A 19,642-nucleotide genomic window follows, 5' to 3' on the forward strand; every position below is an offset into this window, starting at 1 on the left:
CTCCATGGTATGGCGCAAGGTCCTTGACGTTGAAGATGTCGCTCACATTGTACTTGCCTCGTGGTAGGTCTATCTTGTTGGCGTTGTCGTTGTAGCGTGCTAGCACCTTGAAGGGTCCATCGGCTTGAGGGAGAAGTTTGGACTTGCGTTCGTTGGGGAAGCGGTCCTTTCGAAGGTGTATCCACAGTAGATCACGAATGTTGAAGATCATGGGTTGCTTGTTGACGTTGAGCTTGGTCGCTAGTCGTTGTACTTGGCGCTCGATGGTGTGCCTTGTATCCTCATGCATCTTCTTGATGTAGCTTGCCCGTGCACTCGCATCCATGTTGGTGCGCTCTTGTAGAGGAAGAGGTAGAATGTCCAATGGTAACAACGGGTTGAAGCCATAGACAACCTCGAAGGGGGACTTGCCAGTAGTTGAATGTCTTGCACGGTTGTAGGTGTACTCGGCGATGGGTAGACATGCTTCCCACTCCTTGATGTTCTTCATGAGGGAGCCTCCGATAAACCCATAGGCATAACTAACCACTCATATAAGCCAAATTTGGTTTTGAAAGCAGTTTTCCATTCATCACCCTCTTGAATGCGGATTTGATAATAGCCACTTTTAAGATCAATTTTTGAAAAAAAAGTTGGCTCCACTAAGTTCATCAGGCATATCATCTAAGCGAGGAATGGGATGCCTATAGCGAACGGTGATAGCATTTATAGGTCTACAATCGGAACACAAGCGGAAACTTCCATCGGGCTTAGGCACAAGTATAACGGGAATGGCACAAGGGCTTAAGCTTTCACGTACATGATCGTTGTCGATTAGTTGTTCTACTTGCCGTTGAATCTCCTTGGTTTCTTCGGGATTGACATGGTATGGAGCTTTGTTTGGAAGTGGCGCTCCGGGGATGGGGTCGATTCGATGCTCAATGCCTCGTAGAGGAGGTAGACCCGGAGGTAGCTCATCGGGGAAAACATCCTGAAATTCCTGCAAAAGAGATTGAAACACTAAAGGTAGCTCGTGAGGGGTGTTAGTGTTAGGTTCCCCGTCCTTTCACACAAGGACAAAGTGCATCACACTCGATGGGTTCTCACACACTTCCCTCATCTCACTTTTTGTGGCAAATAGTATGAGGTTTTTCTCTCTAGGTGAAGAGGCGCTCAAGTTTGGTTTATGGCTCTCACTCACTTTTTGGTGGATCTCTTTTTCACTCTCCTCTCTATGGTGGGTGGCTTGCTTGTCGGCTATCACTTGACTAGGAGACATAGGTCATAGCACATATTCCTTTCCTTTCATTTTGAAGCTATAGTGATTTGTACGCCCATTGTGGATGACACCACGGTCGAATTGCCATGGCCGACCAAGAAGGAGGTGGCAAACGGTCATTGGGACCACATCACACTCCAAAGTGTCCTCATATGCACCAAATTTGAAGGAGACTTGGACCGTATGCTCAACTCGTATAGTGTCGGAGTCACTTAGTCATTGAACCTTGTAGGGGGTGTGGGTGCTTCCTCTTGACCAATTGAAGCTTGGAGCATAGTTCTTCACTTGCCAAGTTGTGGCAACTACCTCCGTCGATGATGACCTTGACGGACCTTCCATTGATGCCGGCCTTTGTGTGGAAGATGTGGCATCGTTAGACTTCCTCTTATTGATGTTGAAGAGTCAAGACCTTGGAGACAACAAGAGCGGGGCTCGTATCTTCATCACAAAAGACTTGGTCATCTTCATTCACTCGCCTATGCATGGCCACTTGCTCAATAGCTTCCATTTCATCTTCACTCATTGAGTCGTAGGTGCCATCGTCGTTGAGGATCATGGTTCACTTGTTTGTGCATTCATAGGACTTGTGGCCTCGGACGCCGCAAGTGAAACACTTGAAGGAGCTTGTCTTGACGGTCTCATCGGTCGGAGTAGATGAAGAAGCACGCGGCTTGAAGTTGCTTGTCGTAGGAGGAAGATGACTTGAACTTGATGAATGTTGCTTGTAACTTGACTTGTCGTCGTTGCTTGGAGAAGGCTTGGTTGATGTGGAAGTTGGAGTAGTTGTTGAATCTTGGTTATTGGAGAAGTCGTAGGTCTTGGATGAATACTTGGCATACTTGAAGTCATCTTGCACTTGACGTTCCACCTTTGTAGCTTGATGCACGAGCTCAATGAGGTTACAGTAGGGTTGGAAGTCGGCGATCTTCTTGATGGGATGATTGAGTCCATTCAAGAATCGTGCCATTGTTTGATCATCATCTTCCGTGACATTGGCTCGAATCATGGCTATCTCTATTTCCTTGTAGCATTCTTCAACACTCTTTGTTCCTTGCTTGAGGAGTTGTAGCTTCTTGAAGAGATCACGGTTGTAGTAGGTTGGTACAAAACGTGCTCGCATGACATCCTTCATTTGAGCCCAAGTGGTGATTGGAGGTTCACCTCTTGCTTGTCGGCGCTCAAGGACTTGTTCCCACCATATGAGCACATAGTGTTGGAACTCAAGTGATGCCATAGCGATCTTATTCTCTTCCTCATAGTTGTGCAAACTAAAGATTTTGTCGACCTTCAATGCCCATGAGAGGTATTCTTTAGGATCATTGCTTCCATTGAACTTGGGCATTGTGAATTTGAGCTTGCCATAGCGTTGCTCTTGATTGTGTTGTTGGCGATGGTGATGATGACGCCCTTGACATGGAGGGTAATCATCCTCATGTTGCTCTTGGCGTGGAGGAAGTCCATGATCAACTTGCTCTTGTTGACCTTGAGGTTGAGGTGGATCTTGACGAGCTTGTGGAAGAGCTTGAGGGACTTGACGTTGCACGTGCGGTTGATAGTTCCTGTCTTGGATTTCTTCTTGAAGGCCTTCCTCTTGATTGCGACGTTCGCGATTGCAGTTGGCGATAGCTCGACTTGATTCTTGAAGGGCACGTTGCGCCTCAAGAGCTTGCGCTTCACGTAGTTGTTGTTGAATACGTTGAGCCTCGGCGTCTTGTTGCTCTTGGTGTAGATCGCTCGTTCTTCTTCTTCTTGGCGACGAAGACGTTGTCGTTCTTGAGCTTGGGCAAAAGCGATTTGATTTGATTGAGGACGAGGGACTTGCTCATCAGCTTGCTCTTGTGAATGCTTGGCGTGTAGCGGGTTGCAAGATGCATGACGGTCTTGACGCGCGACTCGTCGAAGAGTGTTTGATGACGGTGTACTTGAGCCGGAGAAGGAGTCATCAGAGTGTCGACTTGAGTGGCTCCATCTTGAGTATGACGATGTAGAAGGAGGCCGGTTGACCAACAAGGCGCGGCTCTCATCCATTCTTGCATTGTTCTCTTGCTTGTGCGCGTCGAGCTTGTTGTCGAAGTAGTCTCATGTACGTTGCTCGGAGAGTCGCAAGTCGGTGGCGAGGTTGTCGATGCGGTCGTTCATTGCTTGTTGCTCTTGTTGTAACGCTCGTTGTGCACCAAAGAGGTGGCTCTTGGTGACGTATGATGACATGTCGTCGTCTTGCTCGATGAAGACTGCGTTGGTAGAAGTACTTGGCCTTTCCATCATTCCAAGCAAAATGTGAGTGGTAGAAGGAGAAGAACTTATACCAATGTACCTTTGACCGATGTTGATGATGAATCAAGTTCACTCAAATGCGGACAATGAAATAGCACTATTGGTACCAATTCTTGTCGGTTCTCGCACCTACACAAGTAAAAGCTTATGGTGGACCTTGGTTAGGATGGTGGCATAAAATTTGATGCAATAGTAAGTGAGCTTCAATAATGTTGGAAATGATTCACAAATTTGCAAATGCAACAAGTAGACCAAGCAAATAGTGGAACACGGGAACACACACGCAAATGGATAGATGGGATTGTGCAAGCCAAAAGTGAGCCAAAATGTGGAACCCATGAAAATGCTCTTGTTGCACAATACTAGAGAGACGCTAGCACGATTGCACAATAGGCGGGTACGGAACTTGTGCACAACCTACTAGGAAAAAATGTAACAATCTCTATCCCAAGTATGCTATATGTATGGTATTTCGGTGCTATGATCCAAGATGATCTTATATGACAATCTTAATGTAGTATGATGCTATGGTTCTTGCTCATAAGCTCTTTGCTTATCTTTCCTCTTTGCTTAAAAGCTTGGGTGGCTCTTTCACTTTTGAGCTCTTTTCTCATGGAGAACTTCACGAACCAAGATAGCAATTGTGTATGTGATGAAAACTTTGTGACACATAAGTTGATGCCAAGTTATGCACCACGATAGTATGGTATGTATTATATGGAGTATGATCACTAATGTGCACAAGTCACGTTGCCGACAATACTCAATGGCTAGTCTCGATGGGTAAGCTACGCAAAAGTAAGGCCATGTGGGGTATCCATGCAATTGCAAGGTATGACAAAGATGTCGTCGAAGTTACCGTCCTTGGTGATGATGAGACCCTTGTGAAGATGAGTCGTGGTGATGATGAAGTCGAACCGTACCTAAATAGCCGAAACACAATTGGACACGGGAGCCACAACTCAAAATCTCAAGGACCCAAAATGTGTCAAAATCGTCATCTGAGGTATTGGGGAGGATGGTGGTGTATGTGGATTTGGAAGATGTGGTGGAAGGTGGGGTTGTGGTGGTGGCCGAACTGAAAAATTCAGTTTCGTTAGAGTTTCACGGACGTCCGGATTTTACAGTCGTCCGGTCGTCGGATGTCCGGCAGGGTCCGGTCGTCCGGTGCCTGGGCGAAAATCGGGCACGGGATGAACTACGCGATTTCGGCGTGGATGAAGATGGTGAGGTCGAAATCAAGCGGATTGGTGGATGGAAAAGGGTGGGGAGGGTGGGGAAAGCTAGATCCACACGTAGCAACTCAAATCCATGAACCAAACCCAACAAAATCTCAACTCACCAACAAATCACAAAAAAAATTGGGGCTATTTTTGGTGGGGATTTTCAGATTTAGGACGAAAACAACAAAATCAAGCTAGAAAACGAGGGGTAGGGGCTCCAAAAATGTGATCAACGTGGCTCATGATACCAAGATGATGTAGGGCAGAACCCTATGGTGACGATCTTTCACGTTTGGAGTGGATCCTACGGGGGATCACGAAGAACACGCGGAAGCACAAAGGGGAAACACAGGGAAAACGAGAGAGAATCACTAAACCGACAAAGAATCAATCACACAAGTGCTAGATCACCGAAAACAAAGAGTAACACATGATCCACAATCAACAAAGGTAAGGATACAAAGGAACCATTCTTCTCCGTGAGGAGGTCTTGACGGTCTTCCCTAGAAAGGGGTCTTGAATCCGCTTGGGGGATCTTCTCCGAAGAGGTCGTGAACTCCGAGGAGAAGTATCCAAGTGGATGAGCAAGGCTCTCACACAAATATGAGCTAACCCAATGCTAACCCTAACTAGGAGGTGGGAGAGGTCTATTTATAGTCTTAGTGCAAAAGGGGGCGAAGTGAAGGGGTACATGGGCTTCGGCCCGAAACTGTGCGTAGACAGGTACCGGACGTCCGCTGGGGACCGGTCGTCCGGTGGATCACGGGGGTCCGGACATCCGGTGTCGTCGGACATCCGCTAGATGCGTTCTGTGAAGGAGGCGCCGGTCGTCCGGTATCTTCATACTTCCGTTAATATCCATTCTGTTGGGGGGTGCCGGACGTCCGATGACTTCGGTCGTCCGCTCGCTGGAGAGTGTGGCCGGTCGTCCGGTCCGGGCCAGACGTCCGCTTGCTGGGGCCTGCGTTGGCTGGGACTTGGCAGCTGGGGCTTCTGGCACCGGACGTCCGGTCCCGATCGGTCGTCCGGTGGCTGGAGTTTTCTCCGGTAGATCTTCTTCTTGACCTTCGCGGTTGGTAGCCTTGCTGTCTTGACCGATGGATGTAGATGTACCATGGCTTTCCTCCAGGTACCTGATCACACACAGAGTGTCCATATGAGGTAGTAGCCAAGTCTCGTGAGTAGAGATAGGAAGTTCGGAAAGGAGCGAGTTCACCTTATCTTCGATAGCCTTGGCTCTAGCTCTTGTCATGGGTCCGAGTGGTGTTGAGGGAGATGTAGATATGTCCATGGGGATGAGCGAGGTATGCTCCGCATCATGAGGCCATTTCAATTTCTAACAACTTAACCTCTACCTCTATTGTGTCTTCTCATCTGGTGCTAGATCCTCGATGACTTCGTCCTCCCTTTGGACAAGACGATGGCCATGGTGGAATATGATGCAACCGCCACATGGTTCCATCACGATGAAGATGAACACGATTTTGTCTTCCCCACCTCACCTACACCACTTGAGTGGAACGACAAAGGTAACATAGGTGAAGGTGATGCTCTTGTCCCACTAGTGGACGTTCTTGACATTGATTGCTGGCATGATGTTGATCCACCTAGTACCTTGCTTCATGCTAGTATGATTTCCCCATGTGATGATTTGCCCATTTATGATGAATATGATGATTCTCATGTGGAGTCTATTAGTAGTGATGCCATGTTACATAGGATTTCTTGTGACAATTCTTTAGGTCACATCATGTTTGATAATCCGCTTGACTTGTCATATGCTATGCATGAGATCCATCATATGTCATATTTGCAATCTCATTGTAGTGACTATGCATATGCCATTAAAATAAACCCAATTTGCACATATGGCACAGATGACAAACCCATGGTTATTGGCATTTGTTTTTCTTGTGATGATATTGATATGCTCACTTTGCATCAATTATCTAATATGCCATGCCATGACCACCTAGCTTCAGATATGCATTGTTTTGGATGTTGTCCATTTTCTCCATATTATGCTTCTGATATTGCTCATGAGGAGACCCCCATAGTTTCCGCATACCTATTAGGAGATGTTGATCCATCCTATGATTTACATGATTCTCATGATTGTGTGCACCATATGCTCCCCATGAATAAAAATGCTATTGTTGTGCCTCACACTTGCTATAAATTGCATCCTAATCATGTTGAACACAATAACTATCATTGCATGATGGATGACATATTCATATACCATGCCTCAAATTTCTTTGAGCAATGCTTATCTTGTGCTAACTCAATTGTGCACATACACATCATGATGGATGATGTGTACATTTACCACACACACACAATTTCTTTCATTTGTGTCTCTTTTGTGTAGGTATCCATGAATACTTGTCAACCTCGCAATCAACAAGTTGACAAAACGAGCTCTAGAGAGCAATGATGATTTGGGATCCCATGGATTGTCTTTCCCACTGCTCTCTTCGCGCAAAGACTTAGTGCATTTCTTCTACATGGCCCTCACTTGGCTATGGGTTGTTGTCCATTACATATTATATGCCCATCTTGCCATGTTCACTTTGCATGATATGCTTATTCCTATGCCTTTGCCATGCATTTGTGACCCATGCTTTGCATTACACATGATGATTGATTCTCATACTTGTATGTGTATTTGCAAGCTTGGTGGAGATATTGCTTGTTATTGCCATATTCCATCTATGACCCATTCCTATGATGATACTATGATCTTGCTTTGTGTTCATGCTTGCGATATGTCATGTGCATTGCCTATATCCACTGTTTGCTCATATGACATGATTGCCATGATTTACTCTAGTGTGTTGCATCTTTGCTCCACTAGTTTGCATGACTTGATTGATGTACTTGCTTATGTTGCATCACCAATGACTCATACTTACTCATTTCATGCGGTTGATGACAACCATTTACATGCTTTGCACATGATTGTTATTGCTTCTTGTCACATATCTCCATATGTTGCCTCTATCATTCTAGATGACTTCCCATGTATTGAGTGCAACAATGCTTATAGTCTTGCTCATAAGATTGCCCCCATAGCATTCTCACATATGTTTGGAGATTTTGACATATTCCTTGTGAAGCATGCTTGTCTTACGTCTTTGCACCATATACCTAGTGCCTTGAATATCACCATTGTTGCATCATATTATTCATGCACTTGTGCTTCTAATGGTTATGTGCAAGAGAAGAGAACCATCATGATAGATGATGTGTTTATCTACCATGCGCATACGCTCTTTTTTTGTTGTGTGCATGTGTAGGATACTTGGACTTCGTCTCGACTTCCACTTCATATGAGTTGACCATTCGAGCTCTTGAGAGCGAGCCTCATACATTCGACCATGACTCCCTTCTACACCACATTTCCTACCACTTCGACATTGTGACAAACGGACAAGGACATACTTTCGAGGTGATATCCTTGTATCTCGAGAACACCCAAACCATGAGCATGCATATTGTGGATCATACTTCATGTGTTGCTTGCTCCATGACACTTTGCACACATGCTAGCGATCTTGCTTTGACCTATCATTACCACATTGCCATGCCACATGATATATATGCCTTGTGGTTGCATCTAGTTCTTCACATATGCCATGTCCCTTTGCTTATCACATGCTTGACTTGATTGCCTCACACATGTTGAACAATTGCTCTTTCCAATGTGTTGAGTGCCACGATATCTTCACTACACCCTATGCATGTTATGCTTGGATTGTCTTGCACTTGCCCCGTGTGTTTAGAAATTCCACTATATTTGGTGTTGTGAATGACTCTTATGCCTACCATAGACCGTTCATTGAGCACTTTATGCATGCTTGCTATGACCTTGAGGTAGATGCTTGTTCACTTATCACATATATTTGCATCTTGACCTCCCATTTGCATGCTTGTTCCAATGATGTACTTGATTGCGCTCAATTTATATGCTCAAATGCCATGACACACTTCTTTGTCAAACCATATGCTATGATTGATGACAACACTTGTTGGGTGAATCACCTCTTGAATGCTTGGTTTTGCTCTTACGGCAACCACATTTGTTTTTCGAAGTGCTTGTTATCTTTGCTCCTTTTGAAGGAATTACAAGACGGTGCGACATTGGAGAGTGCCCGTTTGGAACTACAAGATGACGAATGCTTGGTAATCGTCCACTTCTACACGACGCCATCATCTCTTTCCCATGGTGATTTGGATTTCGATCCAAGGTCGGATCTTTCCCAAGGGGGAGGGGATGATGCGGAGCATCCTATGGCTATCACCATGTCAAGAGTCCATTTGGCAAGTGACACGTGACACATCGACTGCATGCATATAAAGGTGAATCATCTCCTTTACACGTGTTCACTTGTACCCTTCGAGGATGGTATACTACTTAAACCCTCTCTCGTGTGCATACTTAGGTGTGAGTGGGGCTACACATTCATCATGGAGGAGTCCAAGTGCAAGAGAACAACTACACCATCCAAGACGGAAGCCTGGAAGCGGAGAAGGAAACGCCAAGAAGAAGGCAGCAGCTCCCAGGCGACCCCGTGCCAACGGGCCTCCCAGGCTGGCGATCCTGAAGACCTCGTGCGCAGGAGCATGTACCGTGCCCATGGGACCCCCGTGTCCACGGGCCTCCCGAACCCCGTGCGCACGGCCTCATGCGTCGCGTCTCTGGATACCCCATGCGCACGGGCTCCACTTACCCCGTGCACACGGGCCCCCCTGCACGTGGCTGTTGGGCTTGGCCCTTGTATCCCCATCTCGTCCCTATTTACCCCTTCATCCCTTGGACCTATATATACTCCCCTTCCTTCTCCATTTAGAGGAAGCTAAGATTAGATCTAAACACTAGAGCTTAGCTCATGTACCTCCCCTTGTGGGATTCCTCTTGAGAGAGAGACACTCCATTGGAGTTCAAGGCCTCCATTGGAGAAGATCCCTAGTGGATGAAGACACCCTTGAGGTTAGGATCTATTTAGATCATCAAGCCCTCATCTCCTTCATAGGATTTGGGATGAACTCTAACATGTATCTTATTTCCCTTTGATTGTTCATGTATCTTCTGGATCTTGTGTGTTTGATTGTCTATTGGATGTGAGATTTGACTTGTTCTTGAGTGTTCCTCTTGTTTTCCCTCTTGTGTTCATCTTTTTCTCGGGGATTCCCCCTCCAATTCATGAAAGATCTCCCCATAGGGTTCCACCCTACAACACATGGGCCCTTGGGCCGTTTTCTGCGCACGGGCAGTTGCCGGATGTCCGGCGGCTCACGAAGAGACGGATGTCCGGGCCTCGGCCGGATGTCCGGGCTGGAGTGGCTGATTCTTCTGCTCTCTGGATGGCATGCGCCAGATTTCCGGGCAGGCGCCGGATGTCTGGACCGTCGCGGGGTGCCGGATGTTCGGGGGTCGGCCGGATGTCCAGCCGCTGTAGAACCGCCTGGCTTCTGTCTCTCTCTGGTCTTCTTCGTGTTGGTTGCGCCGGATGTCCGGGCTCCTGCCGGATGTCCGGCCGCTGTAGCTGCTGGCACTTCTTCCTTCTCCTTCCTTTGCTTCCGTGCACGCTTGGCCTTGGTCCTTGGGTTCTCCATGGTCTCCTCTGGTGTACCTGAGTATGCACAAGGTCTGTGCTTGAAGTAGCAACCATGTCTCACGCGTATGGAAAGGGGAAGCATTTAGGAACGGGCTCACCTTGTGTCCAATGGCGCATAGTCGAGGTCTCATCTTATGTATCCTTGGGGCTTCGGGAGTAGTCGGAGTGTACATGGGGATGAACGTGGGATGCTCCGCATCACCACGGTCTCTCACGAGGAGGAGATACGTATGGATGAGCGACGCTCTATCTCACAAATGAGCTAAATCAATGCTAACCCTAAAACGTAGGTGGAGGGGGAGTATATATAGTCTATAAGGGGTGAAGGGGTACATGGGCTTTCAGCCCGGATACACGGCACGCAGGCAGGAGGGGCCGGATGTCCGGGCGACGGGCCGGATGTCCGGGCGTTGGGGCTGGATGTTCGGGCTGGCGAGATCTAGCTTCTGGACATTCTGTGACAGGGCGCCGGATGTCGGGCTATGGCCGGATGTCCGGGCCCTGTAGCACTTCGGTTGCTGGGCTGCTGCTGTTGTTGACATCTTCAGGGGCCGGATGTCCGGGTCCTGTAGCCTTTCTCCAGTTCCTCTCGTCGTGCTCCTTCATCCTTGTACTTGGGGACTTGTCATAGAAAGGCAACCATTGTGGAAAATGATGTCATAGAAAGACGGTTCATCAATAGCATGAATATGGCAATGGATGCTCAATATGTGACAATATGATCACGATGTATGAATATGTCATCAAGGAAGATCACAACAAATTTGCTTAGGAAATGCACAAGCTCATATATCATGGATGACATGGGAATACAAGATGCAACAAGGCAATCATAATGTGAGTCAATCCATGCATGGGGTGCAAACTTGTGGTAAGTATGATACGTCCATCGAGCATGACATGTATGAGCACAATCAACAAATATGGAGGTGTTGGTGTACCAATGCTCGATGTCGTGGCAAGAGTGGAGTTCCTAAGGTGCATCCAATAAGTTTGAGCGCCCTTCAACATGAAGGTCCATAGAGCCAATCTCCAATGTCGCTAATCCGTTTGCGAGATGTATCATGTAGACAACAAGAAGGAAACAATAATGAAAGAATGACCCATCCAATATGCATACGAGGGTAGCTCAAAGGGAAGGAGTTCACCTTTATGAGGATGGTGAAAATGTTGGTGTCGCGCATCGTGCATGCCTTCACATGACCAAGTTGTCGCATACTGTACCGACTTGTGAATCCTCCAAAATGAAAGAACATGATAAACACTCGGAAAAACAAATGAGGTTAGCGGAAGTGTAAAACCCATCATTCGTGTGGCAAGATACCCAACAAGTGTATGCATCATGCTCATCATAAGAAAGGACAATGGAGCATTTCATAGTATGGAGGCATAAGATGTAAGAACAACCAAATGCAAGAGGCTCAATCAAACAAGCATGCTTGATGAGGACATGACTACCTTGGATATGACCAAATATATTGCATACATGTATATTTTTGAGGTGATTTATAATGCAAACTATGCAATAATTTATTTATATCATACAGGACAAAAATACTTCACAAACTTTTGTGCCATGTCTAATTGCAGGTGTATGGGACATTTGTACAATCCGCATATGAAGATAAGGGAGAAAGAGATGTGTACTTGCTGTTCAAAAAGTCCTCTCACGTCACTTTTGGCCCCAGAGAAGATAGAGTCCAAGTCTCTCACGTTCTGGACTCAGATTCGTACTGCACAGACACACCTGACTCAAAACGCCAAGAACTATTTCATCCGGACTCCGAATTAGGTGATTCGTTTTTTGTTGGAAAGTAGATTTCATGCTCTTTCCAACCCAATTGGAATGACCTTAAAATCCATCCGGAGAGTTGAGTTATGGACGAAACAATCTGATACTGCAGCAGAATCCGAGTCAAACTATAAGTCCAAAGGTGTTACATCACCTCCACTTGGGCCCATTGGCCTTGTACGACCTAGGGTTAGTTTTAGGCTGCCTTGGGACGTCCTCCCACCTCCTTGGCCGCAACCCCTTGCTCCTATATAAGTAGATCCATCTAGTAGCTTTTTCTTTGGGATTTGTTTAGTCAAAAGTTAGCCATTGCAACTTTGTGTACTTCGTTTGTGTCCAACGACCAGACCAGGACCGCTTACGGATCCCCACCTTTATCAATACTTCATATATACTCGCAATATTTAGATTGCTTTTATCATATTCTTGCTTTGTTCTTTGATTTCTTGCATGAATAGACCTTTGTGGTCAAGTTGATCGTGCTCCGGCGTGGTCAATAACCTCTTGGAGTTGGTTTAGCGATTTCTAAGGCGCAACATCGTGCACATTTGTAGTCGGATCGTCAAAGTCATCTCCAGCAAATCGATAGTTATCATCTCATCGAAAGATCGGGACTCCTCCGCCTCTATCAACTTGTCATATTCTATGAATGAGATCCACCATATGTCTTATTTGCAATCTCTTCATAGTGATTATGCAAATGACATTAAAATAAACCCAATTTGCACTTATGGCATAAATGATAAGTCCATGGTTATTGGCATTTGTTTTTCTTGTGATGATATTGATATGCTAGCTTTGCATCATTTATCTCATATGCCATGCCATCACAACCTAGCTTTGGACGTGCATTGTTTTGGATGTTGTCCATTTTCTCCATATGATATTTCCGCTATTTCTCATGAGGAGACCCCCATAGTTTTCTCGTACATTTTAGGAGATTTTCATACATCCCATTCATTGCAAGATCCCCATACTTGTATGCATCATATGCTCCCCATGAATAAACATGCTATTGATGTTCCATATACTTGCATTCTTAATTTGTGTCCCCGTCGTGTCATACACAATAACTATTATTTTATGATGGATGACATGTTCTTATACCATGCATCAAATTTCTTTGAGCGATGCTTATCTTGTGCTAACTCTAATGTGCACATACACATCATGATGAATGATATGTACATTTACCACGCGCACAATTTCTTTGGTTTGTGTCTCTTTTGTGTAGGTACCCATACTTACTTGTCAACTTCACAATCCCATGAGTTGATAAAACGAGCTCTAGAGAGCAACGATGACTTGGGATACCGTGGATTATCCTTACCACTGTCCCCATGGTGCAAAAACTTCGCTCATTTCTTCTACACTAGATGACCCGTTGCGCCCATGGAGCAAAAAGCAAAAGCGAGCCGAGCATGGTGAGAGTGATAGCATGATAGCGTGATAGCATGATCTGCTGACCAATTTTATAGATACTCAATGTTCGGGAAAGTGTTTTTAAGCGTCGCTTAATCGTGCTTAAGCGCTAAGCGCTGAGTAAACGCTTCGCTTCTGACCTTAGCGGTGATTTTAGCGTTTAGCGGTTTTTAGCGGGTTTTAGCGGCGATTAAGCGTCGCTTTAGCGCTAGGCGCTGGTTAAGCGTGCGCTGACCGCTCTTACTCGATGGAAAAGCGATGGGAAAGCTCTGAAAATGGTTGGGCTGGAGGGCCACAAGTGGTATAAAGGGCTTGGCCCAAAACAGGCCTGTTTCGGCTAGGGTTTATAGGATCCACAAGAGGGGAACGAAGAGAGTTTTGTGGCGGCTGCTCCTGCTCTGGATCCAGCGGCGGCTCCTGGCGTTCTTCCTCCTCCTTGGCAGTCCACTGGATCTGGCCACCAGCAGCGGCTGCCGCCTTTTATCTTATATGCTCTAAGACTATATTGTGCATTTATGCTTGTTGTGTGAACCACTGAACCTTGTCCTTATGTGTTATTTGGCTATTTGTTGTGGTTTGTGAACCACTGAACCTCAACCTTATATGCTATTTTAGATTTTCAATTGCCTATATGCTATATTTCCTATTTTCTTGTGCATATTATTCAAAAGCAGCCAAATTCTGGCCAATTTTAAAAAAAACGCTTAATCCCGGTTAAGCTGCGCTTAAGCGGCAATTGCTCTAAGCTGTGGCCTTCCGCTCCGCTTACGCTTACCGCTTTCTCAAACATTGTAGATACTTAGGTACACATGTTTGTATGTTCTATTACATGGTAGCATGATAGCTCAAAAAAAATATGAGATCACTTGATGATAGCTTACATTGGCTTTATCAAGCAAGTTATATTAGCATAGATGTATCATAGATATAGTGCTTATCTCTTAACATTTCGCTGAGTCTTGTATCTGCTGCCAGCAAGAAAGACCAAGACATAAAAGTGGTTGTATTAGGTAGTCATTGTTGGATGTCCCATATGTACCGAACACGATTTCATCGTTTAAGCAACTCTTCATGGTGGGGCTGAGCAGTCCTTGTAATCATCCTGAATGAACCGAGAGAGATCCAACTCGTAGATTGTGACATGAGATTGTATGCCTGCAACACATGCCAAGAAGTATAGGTTGATCGAGATCAGACATCGAAGTGAATTTCGCAAGCTTGCAATAAGGAAAAGAAAGCTTGTCACTACTGCAACATCTTTACATCAGTTTTAGATAGAGAAATCAATCTTTACTGCGCCATATCAACACATCTATTAAGTTATTGTAGTACCCCAAGCCCTTCAGATTGATCTTGCCTCTTCCATCTACATAAAGGAGGTAGCATGGTAGTCCAAAAAAAAGTTGTCAGCACAGTTCATGATAGCTTATACATTGGTTTTAGAAAGCAAGCTATATAGGTAGCCATATATCATATAGATAGCCCTAATCTTCCAGCTCGTGGTTGAGTTTTTTATCTTCTGTTGATATGTCAGATCAAAACATGTAGTCATCAACATTAGGCAGAGTCATTGATGCATGTTCCATCAATATACCTGCATATACTGATAGATGATAAAAACTTTGAGAATAACAGGATTTTTAGCTTGTTCAAACTGAAGTAGGACAGATGCATATACTGTCTTTCAAGTTCCAAGAAAATAGGAAAACACATGGAAACAGACATCTATATAGCAATCACTTATTCATGTGTAGAGTAAGAAGCATATATGCAATAAGGAATGGTGGCACAAAAGGCAAGGGCGAGCCGAGTATTCAAACCATGCATATGTGACTGCTTCAGAATCAGCTTATAACTTATTACATGGCACCATGACAGATCAAAAGAAAGTATGAGGTCACTTGATAATAACATACATTGATTTTATAAAGCAAATTGTAGTAGTATAAGTTTAAACCATGCACATAAAATTATTTAGACACTGATTAGAAGATAAGGAAATGGATACTCAGTGCTGATACATAGTGTTCCAAGAAGTTTACAATAGATTATTTACAATGTTATTAGCAAGCAAAGCACATAGCTAGAGATGGTTATGAAGTGATGGACATCAGATAAAGTCATCGCTGCATGTGCCATCGGTATCGAAATTGACTTCGTTGTCTAAGCAACTCTTCATGGTGGGTGTGATTGGTGGGCCGTCATTGCCTAAAGCAGAAATTCCTTCGGTATCATCATCCAGACTCCAAAAAATACTTGTTTGTTTTTTGTACAATGTCTCATTGTAAAGTTGTATCATTAAGATGATTAGCAACATATCTTATCTATGAGAAATACGATTCAGATTGTTGTCTTCGGGTGTTGATCCTTCTGTGAAGTTGGCCTCAATTATACGGCAAAGTTCCTTCGCTACCATGAAATCTCTACTCAGACTACTGCACCAGCTGCTGCTCAAATAGTCTATTTTCTATCGTTTTCTTTCTGTTGATGCTCTAGAGATTTATATTTTTGCTGTTGATGCTCCAGAGATTTATATTTTTGCTGAACCAACTGCAGCTGGTCACAGTTGGAAGTCTTGCAACACCCTACTGTAAGATCCTTCCATGTACTTGAGAGCTTTAGTTTCCAGTCGATCTTCAGCCTCTTCGAGTTTTCCGTACACATAGATGGATATTGATTTCCTTGGAAGTCAGTTATCTAGTTGGTTCTTAGATGGATATAACTAAATGGTTGTGTCAAAACCAACCGTCCTTGCCTTCTGTGTTAAGTACATTGCATTTGCAAGGCCAAGCTATTGCGTCGTAGCATCCAGAAGCCCTTCTGTTGGGATCCTGAATTTTTCCATCGCGACCACCACGAAAGAGAAGACACTGTGAGTAGTGCAGTTTATGATTCTATATGTGTCTGTATGTGTATCAATTTCTAGTGAGATACACAATTCGCATAGTAAATGAATTATATGTTATTCTAAAGCTGATAATAAAATAATTAAGTGTAGCCAGGGCTTGAGCTTGCTTAAAATCATGATTGTACTATTTGCCAAGCACCAACAAACCAGGGGATCAACAGGCGTGGGTATGTACCAAGTGGTTACTCTAGTCTTTATTAGGAAGTATGCATAGTCTTGGTAGAAAACAAATTTCATTATCTCGTCCTTGATGCTATAATATTTATCAGAAGAGGTTATGGAAGCAAATATAAGGTACAATCATGGTTTTGTCTAATTTTGACGGAATCACACTGCCAACCTATCACTTCTGCTGCGTATGTGATGCCATGCTGAGCACTCGCACGAGACATGGATAACGCCACCAAAATGACCTTGTCAATAAATGCAAATTTGTACAATGTACGAACATGGTCTGACACAGATAATACCTCTAACAACCACATAGGATTTTAGCACATAGGAATATATACAGAAAAATAAGACCAGAGATGAACTTATTCTGAACTCAAGGACACCAAACTGTTGGAAAATAAAGGGAAGCACCAATCCTCATGAAATTTGTGCTGATAGGTAGAACATATTCCTTTTCATGTATTGTGGTACAGGGGTTGCGGAAGAAAGCATGCTCACCTTTCTTGGTAGGGTGCGACTGCTCCAGGGACAACAAGCCACAAGATCTCCAACCAATCAGAAACAAATAATAATTTCCCTCTCTTCAGTTTCAGACATCCAGTCACCAAAACTGTATGGGCCAAATATAATCCTCAGAGGATGTAGGAAATAATAAATAAGCAAAAGGATTATCCCTGGAAATGCAATAATGTTGCAAAACAGTCAAGATTGTATGAAAAATTACATATCTTACCCTGTTGCTCGCACTCCTCAACGCCTGCTCCTTCTCCCTGTCATTGGCACGGTTGCATTATACACTATAACCAACATCCACGAATAAAATTTAACAAAAGCATTTGATAACAGAAAAAGGAGTGAAATGAGATATACAGTCGGTTCAATAGCCCAATGTTTTGCAAGATCATAAAAGCTACTCTAAATATGGGTAATTAATAAAGGTACGATATTGATGATTTATTTTCATATCAAAAGAAGATAGGTAATGGAGATTCCATTAGTAAACAAATAAGTGCGAGGGAAAACTATGTATAGTCCAACATGTTTAGGCTTTCTTAGTCAATAGTCTACTCAAATGTAGTTAATATATAGCAGATCAATATCAAAAAAATACCTGCCTAAATATGCCGAGAAGAGAGGTAGAAAGCCTATTTAAATCTATAACAGTTACAAAGTTGCATCATCCTACTACGTTAAACATATAATGGTAGCTCTAGATGTTGCTTAACATGGAGCATAGTTTGATGCCGCAGTGCAACCTCATAAACTTTGCATACAACAACCTGTAGATAAATGTGAACCAAAATAAAGTGTCTTTGCTCCAAATGATAGAACATACCTGAACGCCATTTCTTCACATCTCATCTCTCAAACAGAGGCATGCCAAATACTTGCCATAGGAGGTTTCCAGTGCGTACATCAAGCCATCGCTGAAAAGAACCGGAAGACAAACCTGTGAAAAGAATTGAATTCTTTTACAAAAACGAATCATTGAGCAAACAAATGACAATGAAGGGACGAAAAGATAAGCAGTCACATGGTCAATGAGCAAAGGTGCTCCAGGGCAGAAGGAACTACACACAAACTCATGGAGAAGCAACCTGGAATCGGTAAAACAAAGTGGCAGCTAGAAACTAACCTGAACCAATAAGAACATGCCATGCTTAGCCATCACCCAAGGATGTGAAATAAATACAGGGCATTTTTCTCACCTGATGCAGGGTCACAGGCTTGTTGGCGAGGTCCGCAACTCCTTCGACCGCTGCATCGGCAATGGGGTGGGAGACGGGGCAAGTGAAGCTGCTTCCGTCTCTACATCCCTTCCCCCTCTCTAATACCAATGGCTCTCCATCTTCAACCGTAGGGGAACCGGTGCACAGAATCTTGGTATGAAAGCTAGGAATGAGGGATTGGCTGCTCATCTCATGCTATTCCTGTTGGGCGGCGAGGAAGAGGTATCAGCAGCCCAAGCTCGATCGCGAACCTCCTGAGCCAACAAGGAGAGGGTTGCTTGGAACATGAGCTCCATGAAGTCACCATCGTGCACCAGCTGCATGTGTCGGCGTCCACCCACTGAGGCCATCGTTTGCCGACACCACCGCACGAGCCGTCGTCCTCTGCTAGAATCCGAAGTACATTTGTAAATCGCAAGAGGTGCTCTCCTAGAATCTGAAGTACATATATTAAAGCAGCAGTCATTGGTTTGGGCATATATAAAACCAAGAATTAGCAAGAAGCTAAGAAAACTCCTAATCAAGAATATACTGGTTCGCTTATGCTTGTGCTAGTGGCTTGTTTCCTGCCTACTGCTTAATTCCGCATGACATGTGGGAACACCTTCAATCTAGCAAGGATCATCACTACCACATGTGATGCGCAATCACGCGGTAACCTTTGTTACTGACTTGCAAAACAAATTCAGAGAACAAACCACTGTAAGCCGCCAAATAGGTATAGTAGAGGAGATGTTCTTACTTGTGCCTCTTACCTTTGCTGCCAATACTGATTCTTGATGGTCGAATGCATCTAACAAAATCCAGGAAGCAACAAAAGCAACTGTGTAAACATCCAAAACTGCAACAAAATTTATAATTTAACTAAAAGAGGAGCATGAACAAATCATCACCGTGAAGCAACATTACATGATACCGTACATCGCAGCAGTCCTAATATAATTATTCATATTAGCCATCTACACCAAGAAAAAAAATCAAACGTCATCATTGTTGTCCAAACCATTGATTCCTCCTTTGATTTTGAATGATAGCGAAGCATCATGAAATCTGAAAGGAAGCATGGTGTATCGGTTAAAGAGAAGAAAGCCATGGTTGAAACATCTAGTTTTTCTCGAGCAGATTTTTAGTTCTACAAAAAACGAAAGGACAAAGAATGAAATAAAAAGCTAAAAAGAAATTAAGTATGCACACGCAAACCTACAAAGGTTGGTGTTTTACCTACACGTACAGCAACAAT

General features: G+C 44.2%; 1 long non-coding RNA gene across 37 annotated transcripts in view; it reads right to left on the bottom strand.

The window, feature by feature from the left end:
- Window positions 1-14,368: 14,368 nt before the first annotated feature.
- LOC119276038 overlaps window positions 14,369-19,642 on the bottom strand; it is a 6,174-nt gene continuing 900 nt past the window's right edge. For 2 of the 37 annotated variants that reach the window (XR_005136237.1, XR_005136216.1), the window contains 5 exons: window positions 18,382-19,452; window positions 18,009-18,122; window positions 17,406-17,442; window positions 17,171-17,282; window positions 14,369-15,193 (listed from right to left, as the gene is read on the bottom strand). This is a non-coding gene — a long non-coding RNA (uncharacterized LOC119276038). Of the gene's footprint in view, window positions 15,194-15,540; window positions 16,422-17,170; window positions 17,283-17,405; window positions 17,470-18,008; window positions 18,123-18,308; window positions 19,453-19,642 lie in introns of those variants that run through there. The other 35 variants (XR_005136251.1, XR_005136233.1, XR_005136234.1 and 32 more) reach the window with 35 other exon arrangements.

Source organism: Triticum dicoccoides, chromosome 3B (genome assembly GCF_002162155.2).
Source record: "Triticum dicoccoides isolate Atlit2015 ecotype Zavitan chromosome 3B, WEW_v2.0, whole genome shotgun sequence".
Lineage (NCBI taxonomy): Eukaryota > Viridiplantae > Streptophyta > Magnoliopsida > Poales > Poaceae > Triticum > Triticum dicoccoides.